At 57.4% G+C, this 14,906-nt stretch overlaps 1 long non-coding RNA gene and 2 pseudogenes across 1 annotated transcript; 1 reads left to right on the top strand and 2 right to left on the bottom strand.

Moving 5' to 3' along the window:
• The first annotated feature begins 3,397 nt into the window (after nucleotides 1-3,397).
• Nucleotides 3,398-6,970, top strand: LOC127028165 (platelet glycoprotein Ib alpha chain-like; annotated as a pseudogene).
• A 2,596-nt stretch (nucleotides 6,971-9,566) lies between these two features.
• Nucleotides 9,567-11,126, bottom strand: LOC127028170 (uncharacterized). Its single transcript, XR_007767961.1, has 2 exons — nucleotides 9,957-11,126; nucleotides 9,567-9,838 (listed from the first exon to the last, which is right to left on the bottom strand). It is a non-coding gene; the product is annotated as an uncharacterized LOC127028170 (long non-coding RNA).
• Nucleotides 11,127-11,931: 805 nt separating this feature from the next.
• LOC127028163 (butyrophilin subfamily 1 member A1-like) lies at nucleotides 11,932-13,498 on the bottom strand (annotated as a pseudogene).
• Between the last annotated feature and the right edge of the window lie 1,408 nt (nucleotides 13,499-14,906).

Here is a 14,906-nt window from a genome sequence, read left to right on the forward strand (position 1 = left end):
GTTGGCCGGGAGGAGCAGATCGCTGCTCAGGCATCGGTCAGCGGGTGGCGAGCAATTGCATTGTGCATCCCTTGCCTTTTCTTGGGTGTTATTTCCTGTTTTTTATTATATTCCGTTTCATTACAACTCTTATTATTATTTTATTATTATTATTAGTTCGTAGTGTATTTTGTTTTACTTTAGTTATTAAACTGTTCTTATCTCAACAGTTTTACTTTTTTTTTCCCTCTTCCTCCCCACCCCACTGGGAGGGGGGAGGGGGAAGCGGCTGCGTGGTGCTGAGTTGCTGGCTGGGGTTAAACCATGACAGTGTGTCAGCAGCAGACGTCTGTGTCTGAGGCGTTGTCTCCACCTCCTTTCAGCCTGTGGGGAGCTGCAGGCCCTTTTCAGAAAACGGCTCGCTGCATCCCGCAGGAGACAACGAAGGCATGTCAGTGGGATCGGTCCGTGGCTCTGCTTGTCCCCGCGCCTGCCTGCAGCACAAGCCCGGGTGACGAGCTCACATCTACACTGCGAGATGGATCCCACCTTTGGTCGCTCATTCTGGGGAAGGAAAAGCTGCTTTTGCTTACAGTGCCGAGGAGCCTGGAGCAGGCTCAGGATGTCCCATGTGGGCTGAAATGAAGCTGGAGAACCCAAAAATTCATATGAAGACGGGCATCTCCTCTTGAGGCATGTTTTCGGGCAACTCCAGATTATTTTGCTGTAGTGGAAACTGCCACCTGCAAGGGGAGGATAGAAGTATGTGCTTCCTCTGAGGCCAGACATGCTTTTGCACCAGATTCTCCATTCAACTGATGTCCCGCAAGCATGGACCTTCCCAAGGGAAGGCTTCACCATTACTACTGAATTCACGGGCTTCTCAGAAATGAAAGAGGATGCACTTGTGTGTGTGCCAGGGTAGGTCTGTTCAAGCTCAGCCCAGGGCAGCTCCATCCTCCCACCATGGAGGAGCCCGAAGGAAAGAGCTCAGAGATGCTATTAGGGCTTTCACCTTTCTTTCTGCCCAGCCCCTAGGAGTAATGCTCCCAGAGGCTGGTGGTCATGTCTCAGCTTTGTTCCTTGCCATGCACAAGCCCACACGATGCAGCAGATGCCAAACCAGCTGTGGGGCCTGCAGTAGCTGAGGGGCTTGTCGAAGGACCCAGTGACAGAGCGTTCCAAAGCCCCCTGTGAACAGTGTCACAAGCCTACAGGGCCAGGCAGCATGAGGGTGGCCCCTGCTGCCAGGGCTCTGAAGAGTGGTTAGACATTCATGTCCCTAAAGAAGGCTGGTGGGAAGGTGAAGATACAGACCCAGCTTTCTGCACCGGAGAAGGAGCACCGTGCTCCTCGAGCCAGTTGCACGTTTCTATGATCCTCGGGCACCATCACCTCATGATCTCCTTCCTATTTCCCAGGGTCACATACGGTGTTGGTGAGGTGCTAAAGGAAGTGGGAAACAGCCTGGATCACCTTGTTCCCTCCAAACACCCACTCGAAACAGTCTGCAGGTGAAATCAAGGTTGGGGCAACAACCTCATGGGAGATCGACCCCCGGGGTGTGGGAACAGGCTCTGGAGCAGGGGAGGAAGCTGATGGACTGGACAAAAAGGTGAACCTAGGACAGGAATGAGAGAGTGGACTGCAAATGTGGGGCAAAAGCATCGTCGCTAGTAGGATGGCTGACGTAACCCTCATCTCCCTCTTGCCTTCACCTGAGGGAAGCAGGTTCAGCAAGGAGACACCTTCCCCGCTCCTTTGCTCTCCCCACCTGGATGTCAGGACCCCAGGATCTCTCCTGGCCTCCTCCTCACTACTCGTAACCAGCCATGGGAAGAGTGTGCCTGCAGATGACTCCTGACCTGTGCACCCCTTTCCTCCGGTACAGCGTGCCCCTTCCCCTTCAGCAAGACTTGTCACAGTGGACTGCTTGGGTCTTCTGCTCCTTCTCCTTCAGGGAGAGAAGCAGGTGGGGTGAAGGACCTTTTGAAGATTAAAGGTGTCCTAGTCCGTTCATCTACCTGGAAAAGGGAGACAGAGAGGCAGAAGCAATGATAAGGGCTGTGGGTTGGGAACGTGGGGCCGTGGCATGGAAGACCAACTGGTGGTGGTGTGGGGGATGCTGTAGGCCCAGGGTGAGGGTAAGAGTAGTGCTGTGGAGGAGAGGAAACCACATGCAGGCTTAATCCCTGGGATCCTATGAGAAGGCCAGGGTTACATTTGCTCTCTCCCTTCCTACCGCCTGCTTTCTGTTGGAAATCGCTGATGCAGAGCCAAAAAACAGCCCCCCAAGTTCTGCCTCTGCTGCTGCCTCCAGCCCTCTTACTACAAGCTGAACCAAAATGCCCCTGCAGTGAGTGGGCTGGGGGTGAGAGAGAGGCCGGGAGAGGACACAGGAGGGACAGCTGACCCCAGTGGACCAGAGGGATATTCCATTCCATGTAGCATCATGATCAGCAATAAAACTTGGGGAGGGGAGGAAGTTTTTCCAAGGTACCATTGCTCGAGGACTGGCTGGGCATGGATCTGCTGGTGGGAGGTGGTGAGTGAACGCTTTTGCATCACTTTTTTTCCTCTCTCTCTTTCCTTCACTCATTAAACTGTCTTTATCTTGACCCACAAAGGTTTTTTTCTCGCTGTTGCTTTTCCAGTTCTCTCCGCCATCCTGCTATAGAGGCAGTGGGCGAGCGGCTGGTGGGTGCTTAGCTGCTGGCTGGGGTTGACCCACCACAATCCACAGAACGGAAGACCAGTAGAAAACCAATCAGTATCTCCCCTCCTCTGTAGCATCTCCCCTTGCAGCTTTTGGGTGAACCTCCAGCCCTGCAGTCCAAGATGCTCTGCAGCGACCTATGGGCCAAGGAAGTGGAGACAGCTCGGCTGCAGGAACAGACAGCAGGAGGAATTGTAAAACCGAGCTCCTTCCTCTGCCTCTAATCTCCTTGCCTGGTCTGTGCTGCGGCTTCTCCCACAAATGTTAAAGCTGCCTCAGCTCTCCAGAAGAGCCATCCCCATTTTTCCTGGCAAGCCAGAAAGAAAGGATCCCTCATCTACACCACAAACAACTAGCTGAGGTTATGTGCAGAAACTGTTTCTCGCCGGTATGCCAACTAGGCTGCGGTCCCCAGGGTGAGGTGCCTCAAGGACTGAAGCCTAGAGCGTGCTGAGAAGCTGCCTTGAAGCAGAGGAAGGGGCAGACGTTTGTGCAAGGGACCGTTTTCCCCGGGATGTAAAAGGGTGCGGCTTAGGGGGCAGGAGGCATGCAAGGGCTCCTCCTTGGAGCAACCCTCCCTCCTTTACTGCGTAGAAGCAAGAAATTATGGAGCTGGTCTCTGGCTGAGACTTCTCCAAGGAGACGGTGGTGTGGCAGCGCAGTTAAAGCGAGGGCTGTGCTGAAGGACAGGAGATGGGTTTGGGTGCTCAGGAAGCCGCAGCTCCCCTCCCACAGCTGTGTGTGCTGATAGAGGGCCTGGGCAGCCCCGCCGCTGGCGCTGCCACCAGAGCAGCACCCGGTCCTCGGGCAGGAGGGAGGCAAAGCAGCAGGAGAGCAAATGCTGGAGGCTCCACGGGTGAGTCCCAGGGAAGCAGTGTCCATCAGGGGCCGGGCACTCGAGGTAGCCATGTCTGTGCATGGGAAGCTCTTTTTACATGATTCATGCTCCTACCTTGTGAACCCAAATCTAGCAGAGGGCTCAGCTGGTAAGAGCATAGTCAGGGAGCCTCTTCCAGCACACAGCTTGTCTGGGCTGGTATGGGTGTGGGTGTGCAGGGACGTGAACACCGCGGAGCCACTGCCTTTGCAGTGGTGAGGGCAGCAATGCCACCCCAGCAGAGGAGGCACCGCCATGAGGAGGCGTGTGAATCAGGTTCTCCCTCCCATGGAGGAGGATGAGGTGAGCAAAAGGGCAGAGATGGTGTCTCCTTGCTGAGCCTGCTGCCCTCCACGGACGAGATGATGGGGTGGGTGCTGGCAATGGGTGTGGGACTCATGTCTCCCTTCCATCCTCCCAGGGAGGAGCTGTGGGGCTCAGAGGGCTCCCAGAGGGTCTGGTGGGGGATGCCAGCTCTGTTGTGAAGAGTGCTTGCGCGGGAAGAAAGGCGATGTGTAGGTGTGTGCCTGCCTGTGCCCATGCCTCTCAGCTCTCCCCTCCAGGCCATGCGGGTCCCTGCCCTGCTCCTGCTCATCCTCCCGGCCCCGCTGCCCCCAGCCGGCACTACCGACCCAGGCCAGCCCTGCCCGTCGGAGATGAACAAGGTCAAGGACCTCCTGGAGGTGAACTGCACGGGGCAGGCTCTCAGCGCGGTGCCCCCAGACCTGCCTGTGGACACAGGCATCCTGCTGCTCAACGCCAACCGCCTGGCATCCCTCTCCACCGCCACCTTCCTGCCCCTCCCCCAGCTGCAGGACCTCGACCTGTCCAACAACGGGCTGGCGGCTCTGCACACTGGGCCCCTGCTGCTGTCCCTGAAGGAGCTGATCCTCTCCCACAACGCGCTGGGGGCCCTGCCCGCCCTGCAGGGCCTGCCCGAGCTCACCCGCCTGGCCGTGGCCAACAACAGCCTGGCGACACTGGCCCCGGGGGCTTTCCGCACCGTGCCACGGCTGCAGGACCTGGACCTGCGAGGGAACCGGCTGCGGACACTGCCCCAGGAGGCCTTTGCGGGGCTGACGGCACTCAAGGACTTGGACCTCTCAGACAACCTCCTGGAGGAGCTCCCCAAGGAGCTGCTGCAGGATCTGCAAAAGCTGGAGACCCTCTGGCTCTCAGGGAACCGCCTGCGGACCCTGCCCACTGACTTCTTCCCCGAGGGGCACCTCTTCATGTATGTCTTCCTCACTGAGAACCCCTGGCACTGCGACTGCGACCTGCGCTACCTGCGGGCCTGGATCCGGCAGAACGATGACAGTGTCTATCAGCCCGAGCGGGGCCTGGAGAAGACAAAGGTGGAGGTCGCCCCTGAGAAGGTGGTGTGCCACAGCCCCGCTGAGCATCGGCAGAAGCCCATCATCCACTTCAAGCCCAACTGCGGCAACATGGGGGATGCGGATGAGGAGGAAGAGTACGAATACAACGATGGGGAAGAAACGATGGAGAAAGCTACCATGATCACCTTCTTCCCCCCACATCCATCCCTCCCGGAAGAGCACACCACCATGCCCCTTGCTGTTACCTGGCCTCCCCTCACTACCACAAGACCTCCCCTCAGCACCCCCTGTAGCTCCACCCTTGCCCCAAGCACTTCGCTTGCGATGCCTGCAAGCACCACAGGTCCCAGCACCACCACTCCTGCGCCAGCCAGTCCCACCATCACACCCACACAGACCCCCAGCACTGCCGCCATTCTCATTGCTGCTCCCGCCAGCACCCCGCAGAGACCCACCACCCTTGTCTCTACCACCTCACTGCCAACCAATATGAGCACCAGACCTCCCAGCACCAGCAGCCGTCCTCAAACCACCCTTGCCGCCGGCACTACCAACACCTATGCCGCTCTCATGGTGTCCACTGGCACGTTTTACACCACCTCCGCAGCAGTGACTTCTACTGCCACGCTAGAGGCCTCTTCCATTGTCAGATCTTCACCTCCTCCTCTGACGTCGACCACGCCGGCGGTCTCCACCACCATGCTTTCCACTCATGCCCTAACACAGCCAGCTTCCCTGAACACCACACGCTTCACCCAGCCTGCACCTTCCCTTCCACCTGCACCTCTCCCCTCTGCCCATGCTCCACCTCAGGACTGGTCGTACCTGTGCTGCACTCACGGGCAGGTGGGGAGGGTCCGCAGCGGGGGCAGTGGGTGCTGAGGCACTGCTGCCTGTTGCACTGGGTGCTCTACCTGGCCTCCTTGGCTCTGCTGGTCCTGACCGTGCTGGCTCTAGCAGGCTGGCTGGTGTGGATGTGTCTGGTGGGACGGCCCTCCTGGCACGAGTCCCTGCAGACCCAAGAGGTGCAGTATCCGCTGCTGAGGTGGAGGGAGTCGACAGGAAGCCCTGCGATGCATCTCAGCAGCTTCAAAAGCCCCCGCCAGCGCCCCACGTTCTGTACCATCAAGGAAGTAGAGTTGTGCCCTGAGGTCACTTACTGCACGATTAAAGATGTGGGGATACAGCGCAGTCCTCCTGCAAGTTCCTCCTTCTGCACCACAAAGGAGCTGTGGGTCCACCATCGTCCCCTGAATGCTTCATTCAAGTCTTTCTCCAGGAAGCTGATGGTCACAAACCTCGGGTCCCTGAGGACCCCTTCTGCTTACAGCCTGGACAGGGGTGTCAAGGCCATCGGTGACGTCAGGGTGAAATATGCTGGCAACACCTTGTAAATGCTTCTGTACGTTCAGAGAAAGAGGCGGAGGGTTGTGGCTCTGCTTCACATACCCTTCTTTTACAAGGGAAAGATCTGCTTGCCCAGGGGGAAGCCATCCAGCTCCTTCCTCTAGTATTACTCTCACACACCCTGAGGTTTCTAGATCTGAAATAATTACTTGGGTACTTGGCAGGGGGAGAAGATGTCCTAAACTGGTCAGTGATAGTTTGGGGCTGCCACTGCCTGGTTTTGGGGTGAGTGTGGGAAAGCAGAGCTTCCTTTGTGCTCTATGTCCCAACTGCTTCTGTTCGAATGCTGCACATAAAGATGCGCTATGCTTTCAACTCAGTGCCAGGTTGTTTTAATCACAGAATAAATATTCTCTTTGCCTGAATTTCAAATGGGTGCTAGTTCCATTTCATTGGACATCCCATAGTCCTGGCAGGGTACAGTGAATGACAAAATTGTCTTCAGTACTTGGAACAGTGAAGATGATAGAGAGGAAAAGTCCGCTTATAGCCAGCTTCCTGACTTTTGCCCCAAATGTGTGATCCTTCCCTGGGGGGTTGAATCACGTGGGAAAAGCATCCCACTGCATGTCCCACTGTCACGTAATAAGTTCAGGAAATGGTAGGTGACGATGCCTCTGCATGACCCATCATGGGATGGCTGGAAATGGGGGAGGAGGGCGGGAGGCTTCAGAGGGCAATGGATGTGACTTGTAAGGGATCACACTAGGACAAAGTGGGGGGGGGTGGTCACACACTATGTCCCTCTGCTCCTTTGCTGAACCCGAGTGGATCAGTCCAACGCCCTGCTAGATCGAGACCTGTAATTTCTTGAATTCAAAGCACCGTGTGCCATTCCTCCTTCTCTCTAGCTGCAGAGCAGGACGCTTTTCCTTACGTGTTCCCTGACCTTAGGCTGGAAGTCGCTGGTGGTATGAGCAGCAGGGGCCAGTGTCCTGTCTCTCCCAACAGGATTGCTCCAGCCCTGGGGCCTGGTCCGTGTCTGCTCTTCTTCTCCATCTCCTGTCCCAGGGTTCTCATGCAACTCGGTGATATCCCAGCATCTCTCGCAGCAGCTTCTGTCTGCCCAGCTGTGGGCCCCTGTGGGCTGGTCCAGGCTCTGTTCTGAGCGTGAGGGTCTCATTTGATCACGGGGTGAATGTCTTCTGCCACAGCCAGGCTGTGCATCTCTGCTTCCCTCTCTCTGCCAGCCTCCCTGCCTGTCTCTTCCCTTCTGCCATGTACCCATGGGCACCTTCCCTTTTCCCTGTCGTGCAGGGATGACTCGGTCCCCGGTGCTCCTGGGGCTTGCAGTGCAGAGAGGCCTCTTCAGCCCAGCTGCAGTTACGGTCCCTGCACAGCAGTAGCACCCTGCTTCAAATCAGCTTGTGCAGTGGAGCTCCCACGCAGGCGCTGCCTCCCTCCGCACACCCCTTCCCTTGGCGGTGAGTGTGGCAGCACTGCTCTGTGCCTTGTCCTGGGTACCCCTTCCTTCAGCCCCTCCCCGACAAACCCTGTGTCACCAGGACATTCCCAGTGAAGAAAAATTTGTGGGTTTAGTTTAACCTTTCCAGCCCTGGCTGCCTCCCAGGAGCTTGGTCTTGCAACTCATCTAGTTCTGGCAGGTAACGAAGGATGTGCACTCCCACACCACGTTCCCCTAGTAAGGACTTTGGAGCCAGTGTTTCAGTTAGGAAACCCACTGTTGATCCAAATATGCAACTGTGAAAGCCAGAAGTCCCTGGCTGGGGGCAGTTGGGGCCCGGCCCGGTGCTGCTGCGCAGCCATGGCTTCACTCTCAGCTTCGTTGTTTTTATCGTAGTTGCCGATAATTGGAGTTGTTGCATGTGCCCCTGCGAAACTCAATAGTGACTCTTTGAGTCTTCTCCTCCTTCCCAGAGGAGACGTTCAGCTCGTGGATGTGGGAAATCAGTGATTCTGACCCGCCACGTTCCGGTGTCATGGGGAAACGGGCTGTGCAATTATGTAAATAAAAGTGAGAGAAACTTTGGGCTGTTGCGTTGTTACTGGAGATGGGAGAGCCTGAAGAGCCCAGGCTGTCTCCCTGATAGCGAGCCCGTGTGCTGGCTTCCCGAGGTGCTGTGGGCAGCTTTCCTGAGCTGCCCCCAGGAGAGCTGGCAGAAGGTTTTGCATTTGAGCCAAAGCTGGACAAAACCCAAGGCTTTTTGTCATTTGTGGGCAGGTTTCTCTTGTCTGTGCACAGAAACCTCCCTGGTGCGGGCCAAGCAAGGAGGTGATGTTTGGGCCAAGGGAGTCCTTTTGGCCTTCTCCAGAGGGTGGGCATGGGGCTGCACGAAGCGATCCCAGTGCTCCCTGTGACGCAGCCCCGCAGAGGCTCCTGCCGCTGCCCGCTGGCACGGCCCCAGTGAATTGCCTGACCGGAGTCTGCCCCGCTGCCGGCCGGTCCGGCCCAGCCCTTTGCTCCAGGGTGGTGGGAGACGCTGGACCTGTCTGCCAGGCCGTGCTCTCGTCCGAGCCCTGGCAAGGCCTCGGGGTGCTGTGTCCGAGGCTGCAGCGTGCGAGAGCCGTCGGCAGCTGCAGGGCAGGAGAGGCCGATCCACGCTCCTGGGGCACGCTGCGCAGCCGGCTCCGAGAGCATCTGGGGCCAGCAGCATGGCAGGGGCTGCAGGTTGGTGTGGGGCAGGACGCCTGCCCAGGGCTGGATCTGGCACCTTGGGGCAGAGACCCAGGCACCCATCGGTCCCTTTTCCATGGTGTGATGAGGAGCCCCAGCCCTGCCCTTAGCCCCTGGCCACGGGGTGGGCATTGGAGCCTGGTTAGAAAGGCTGTGCCGCTTTTGAAGAGGGGGGGTGGAAATCAGTAAGCTGCATATTACAAGTGCCACTCAAGACACTGCAAAACCAACGTTTCGAACACGTTTCCAAGGCCCTGGACAATGCCTTAGCCTTGGGCAAGACCTTGGACGAGACCCATGTTTCCTGGATGAGCTGGCACATCGAGAGGGCTCTGGGCCTGTTTGTGTTAAAAGAAAAAAACGTTTTAAAAGAGAGAGCGCAGTGTTCCTGGGAGAAGACTCACCCCAGTCCTTTAAAATAAAACTGTGCTGCAACACAGCAATCTGCCCAGGACGAGGAGAAGAAAAAGCAGCGGCAGCCAGAACAGTGTAAAAGAAACAGAAAACCCAGAGAAAGAGGGCTCACCCTGTTTTAACAGGGACGGCTTTCATTCGCAGCTGCTCAGAACGTACCGAATCTGAGCAGGATTTGTTTGAAGCATCTCTGACGCAGACTAGCGTTGAGAAAAAACTGTTTATTGAGTTGCCTCCACTGCCCGTCGCTGCAGCCTGTTCCCCCGGGCACAGGGAGGATCACGTAGGTCTGATCAACACCCTGCTCTGCCTTTGCTGCCAGGACAGGCCCCACCTTGGTGCTGACGAGACCGTGGGCTTCGTGAGTTCCCCGCTGGCCTCCATGCCCGGCCACCGACCGATGCGGCAGCGGGTCGACTGCCGGCCCCATGCCTTTGCTTGGTCGCAGCTGTGACGCGCCGTCCACGCAGGCTCTGGGTATGGGACAAAAACTCCTGGCTGAGGTTGTCTTCCTGAGACGTGCCCCTTAGAGGGCCCATATTAGTCTGGCCTTGCTTTTCAAGGACCTCTGCGTTCCTGAAGACTTCCTACCTGCAGTGGCACCAGAACGCAGAGATACCTCTTGCACAAGAAGAGCGCTGAATGTAAACTCCTGTGAGTCTTCATGGTGCGATCCTACATGAAATTGTTGTATTTCCTACCAAAACGCTGCAATTATGCAACTCAGCTGCCAAAGAGTTGGGGTTTTTTTATTATTATTTTTGGGGGGGGGCACAGCAAAGAGGAACCCATTAAACCTTTTCTCACCCTCCAAAACACAAAATTCCAGTGAAGAGGATCCAGGGCACCCATCTGTTGAGAAACCCAGCTTTCCTCCGGTCTCACCCTGCCTGCATCAGGGTGGCTAAGCTGGCTTTCAGAAAGCAATTTCCTTTTCTTGGTTGAGGTAGGTGTTCCTCACCACACGGGACAAGTCCTTTGGGGTGTTTCCCATGACAAGGAGGGTGCTCTGTGCTTCAAAGAGACCCCTCACGTTTCAGGATTGGTTTTGGGACTCTGCAGGTATGTGTGTGCTCGTGGCTGGGATCTCTCCGCAGGACCCGGGGCTCCGGGCACCAGGCAGCTGGTCGGCACGCAACTCGGCCGCCTCCTTGGCTATTCTCCAGAGATGCGAGGACCAGACCCCATGGCATTGGAGGAGACCAGGGACACCAATGCTGTTGCCTGTGCCCAGCTGCCACCACAAAGGTGACGAGTTGGCACTAAGAGGGTCCAACCAGCAATGTAGCTGGAGAAGAAGGAATCCAGGCTGGACCCAGGCAATGTTCCCCTTCACCTACATTCACCTTTTCTTCTCCTAAGAGCAGGAGTTAGCAGGAGAGGACAAAGCAAGGTCCCTGGGAGTGGGGACCCCCCACCTTTTCCAGGTCTAGCATGTCCTTTGAACGTCATTTCCTCAAAATCCCAGTTCTCCGGAGCAGATCTACAGCTGGAAGGCATGTCCTCTGAGGAGCGGCTGAGCACTCTGGGTTTGTCTTGTTTGGAGAAAAGGAGGCTGAGGGGCGACCTCATTGCTCTCTGCAGCTTCCTGAGGAGGGGACGTGGAGAGGGAGGTGCTGCTCTCTACTCCCTGGGATCCACGCGTCATGCGTGGGAATGGTTCAAAGCTGCGCCAGGGGAGGCTCAGACGTAACATGAGGAAGCATTTCTTTACCGAGAGGATGGTCAAACACTAGAACAGGCTTCCTCGAGAGGTGGTCGATGCCCAAGCCTCCCGCGTTTAAGAGGCATTTGGACAATGCCCTTAATAACATGCTTTAACTTTTGGTCAGCCCTGAAATGGTCAGGCGGTTGGACTGGGTGATCGTTGTAGGTCCCTTCCAACTGAAAGAGTCTAGTCTAGTCTATGTGAGGAGAAGGAGACCTTGATGAGGGAGATCAGAGAATGGCAGATCTGTGGGAATTGCCTCGCCTGTGGACTTCAGACACTTCTCAATTTCTTGCTTACCTTCCTTGGCTGCCCCTGTAGCTTTTACTAGTGCTCTGCTGCAAGAAATGTGTTTAATGCACATGTCAGTGAGAACTGGAAATAAGGCAAGGAGAGGCTTTGGATGTATAGAGAAGATAAGCGTTATCATGAGCTCCAGCATCCAGCTATGTTTGGAGGGTTTTTTTAACTTGGTCATTAAGCTTAATTGAAAAAAGCCAGAGACACTACTCCAGCACCTTTTAAGGAGTTTTCATGGCCTTGTACAGAGCTGCTCTTCAGCACCCCAGCACTGATGCCACCTCTCTGCCCTGGGGCCACCTGGCACCAAGCTCCTCTGTGCACCAAATCTCTGTGTTCCCCGTTGTCTCTGCAGTCCCAGCTGTGGGGTGGAGGGGATGAAGTAGGCTCTTTGGTGCATCCGTCTCCAAGACCTGCCAGTCCTCCCACTTAGTGGCCAGAGGAACCACGCGAGGAGAAGCCAGCAGGACACAGGACCCTCCCAGTTCCCAGCACCAAGACCCAAGATGATGGTGTTCACCTTTCCAGTCTCCCCCTGTCACCCGCGCTCCCTCCATGTCAGGGGCACAGCTTGAGCCACGAGTCCATCCCCACCCAGAGCCACGGGCGTAGCCTCTCCCCGGGATGTGAAGCCAGGCAGAAAGCAAAGACTGGGGCTTTGTTTTCGGTATCAGCAAATGCCACCTGCCTGGCTGTAAAGTCCAGGCAGACCTGGATGGCCCTGGGGAGGCAGGCAAGGTGCAGGGGGGTCCAGTCAGGGTCAGTGAAAGCATGGTATTGTCCAAACCACTGCCCCACGGCCCAGATCCCCTCCCGGGGGGTAAAACTGAGGACCCCCTTCCTCCTGACAGACTCCTGGGCCACCCCCACAGCCCACCAGTCCCCCCCTTGGCCACCTCCACCTCCCAGCAGTGCCTCCCTGCGGCGAAGCCCTGGCTGCCCAGCACGCACGGCTCCGTGTCAAACCCGCTCGGGGTTGTTGGGCAGCGAGGTCCACTCGTCCCCCCGTCCCACGCCTCGCTGGTCGCCAGCCAGGATGAGGAAGGGGTTGGCGGTGTCTGGGTCCAGGGTCACGTCGGCTGGGGACAGAGGAGGAGAAGCTGCTCGGGACAGGCAGCCCCAGGGGTGCGTTGGGGCTGCATCCATCCCAGCAGAAGAAGGGACGGGGCGATTTCCTTTCCCCTGCCCAGAGATGTCCAGCATGGGGTGGGAAACCTCCTCGTGCTGGACGGCCCCAGCCTCAGTGCTGCCCTGATCCTGCCCTTGCTCCTGATCCAGGAGCTTCCATGCCATCCCTGGCCGAGGAGACCTCAGTTTCCGGGAGGAGGATGCGCCTGAGTGGATGGGTGCACATCGGCTGTGCAGACACCTGCACCTCAGCGTGGGTGTCTCCAGTGCTGCAAGAGCGAAACAGGCATGTCTGGGCACAAACCAGTGCAGACCGTGATAGACATTACCCCAAGTCCAATAACCCGTGGCCCCAAATTCCTGTTTCTTTCTGTGGGCAATGGAGAGAGCCAAGGATGGCAGCTCAGGTGTCTTTGGTGGTGGTGGTGGGTCTACAGCTAAGCACGAGGAATTCAGCTGGGGGTGTTGCAGCCACCAAGTCTCAACCCCATGACAAGCCCAGGCTGGGAGAAGCCCCAGGTGCTTTGACCCTAAATAGCTTCTTCCACAGCAGAAAGCAAGATGCATTTTTCTCCTCGACAGAGGACAGTTCCCCTCCTCCTTCCCTTCTGAAAACTCACCTCTTCCACTCATCTCCTCCACCTCATTGGCCAGGGTCTCACTCTCGTCTCTCTCCATCCTGGATACCAGCGTGTCTGCAGAAAATCAGCGGGAGGGGAGGCAGGATTCCCTGTTGAAAGTGGAAATTGCAAGACTCGGAGACTGCCAAAGATGATAAAGCAGCAGAAGGAATGATGGGAAAGTCACAGCATTCAGGCACTTTTTTAGACAGCCAGCGCTCACCTGCAGGCTGACTCCAGGAAAGGAGGTTTTGGACGGGTCTGAAGGTCTTCAGTCTGCTCTCCACTCCCCTGATCTCATCAGCTCGTGGCTGGCCTGGGCTTGCACAGCATTTCCAGCTTGTTCGAGCGAGCAGATCAAAGTCCAGAGGGGCTGGCTGGCCGGAGAGCACAGCTGGGAGTTCGGCACCTTCGCCTCTTCTGGGGGGGATCGCACCATGGGAGCTTCCACTCCTCTCCTCTTGGCAACCACCTCCCATGCCCTGAAGCTGCCGGCAGGCATGTGACCCTCATCTAAACACTGGAATTTGGGAGTTCCCTCTTGATGTTCCTGAAGTGCCCCCGTCCTGTTTGGCATCACAGGATCTGCTGCATCTCCCCTCCCTTCGGCCAGCTGCAGGTGGGTGATAAGAGCCTGCTGCACCACTGGAAGAGGCTGTGATCTTCCTGCGCCATCGAATGCTCAGAGCCCTCCTGGGTCAGCAGCACCACGTGCACCTCCAGCCTGGTGGGATGTCCACTTGGGGACACCAGCCACAGACCAGTGGCCAGCTCTGGGTGTCCAGGCTGCGTACTGTGATGAGGGAAGAGGTCTGGCTCCTTACAGGCGCTGCTTGCCCGGATTTGTCATGCTGCCAATGGGTTTGCAGGGCACGTGTTGCCTCGATTGCTCAACTGGTAAATGGGGACAGCAGGTACTGGGCTTTGCATCCCACCTCTCTGTTCTCCAGGCAGCTTTTCATATGCCCAGGGGTGATGGCCTCACCGCTGCCCGTAAGGAACCTGGGAGGTGGCACCCACTCGGCTTTGTCACAGCCCTCTGAAAGCCACCGGTTGACAAAAATAAAGCGGAGTGCAAGGGGACCTGCTGCCAGATGGCTCTGCTGCCTGGCGCTGGGACAGGGCCTGGGAAGGCAGGACTGGGGACAGCCTGGCTCAGCAGGGACCGTTCAGTCAGGGACCGCTGTCGCACGGTGGCATGGGCATGGCACGGTGGGGGCTGCTCGCATCCAGTGTATGCAGGCAGCTGCTGCTGAACGTCCCGTCTGCAGGGTCAACATGTGTCCCAGAGACAGACAGACAGACAGACACTCTCTCCCCCCACCCCTTCCCCTCTCCCTCCTCTCTCCCTCTCCCTCTCCTTCCCTCCCTCCCTCTGACACGGCCGGTCACACAGCCTGCCGCAGGCAAGGGCTGCCTTCAGCAGCACCCACCTGCAGGACCATCACCCACCAGCACAGGCAGCCACGTCCCCTCCTCCTGTGGGGCTGGCAGAGGCAGGAGGTCACTAGTGCGGGCACACACGCGACACTCTCTGGGTTCACGGGCACATTTGCAGATCCCTCAAGCAGCGGCACGGCCCCTCTGTCCACCCGGTAGCCCTGCCTGCACCCCGGGCCCGCTGACCCTCTCCCACGGGTCCCCAGCCTGCCAGCTGGTCCAGCTCGATGCTCGCTGCAAACACGCAGCACTCACACACTCATCCCACATGCGCCCCACACTCGTGGGCCCCCCAGACACCAGCGTGGACCCTCCACCTGCCTGATACCCCTGCCTGGACCTAGG

This window comes from Gymnogyps californianus, unplaced genomic scaffold (genome assembly GCF_018139145.2).
Source record: "Gymnogyps californianus isolate 813 unplaced genomic scaffold, ASM1813914v2 HiC_scaffold_231, whole genome shotgun sequence".
Taxonomy (NCBI): Eukaryota; Metazoa; Chordata; class Aves; order Accipitriformes; family Cathartidae; genus Gymnogyps; species Gymnogyps californianus.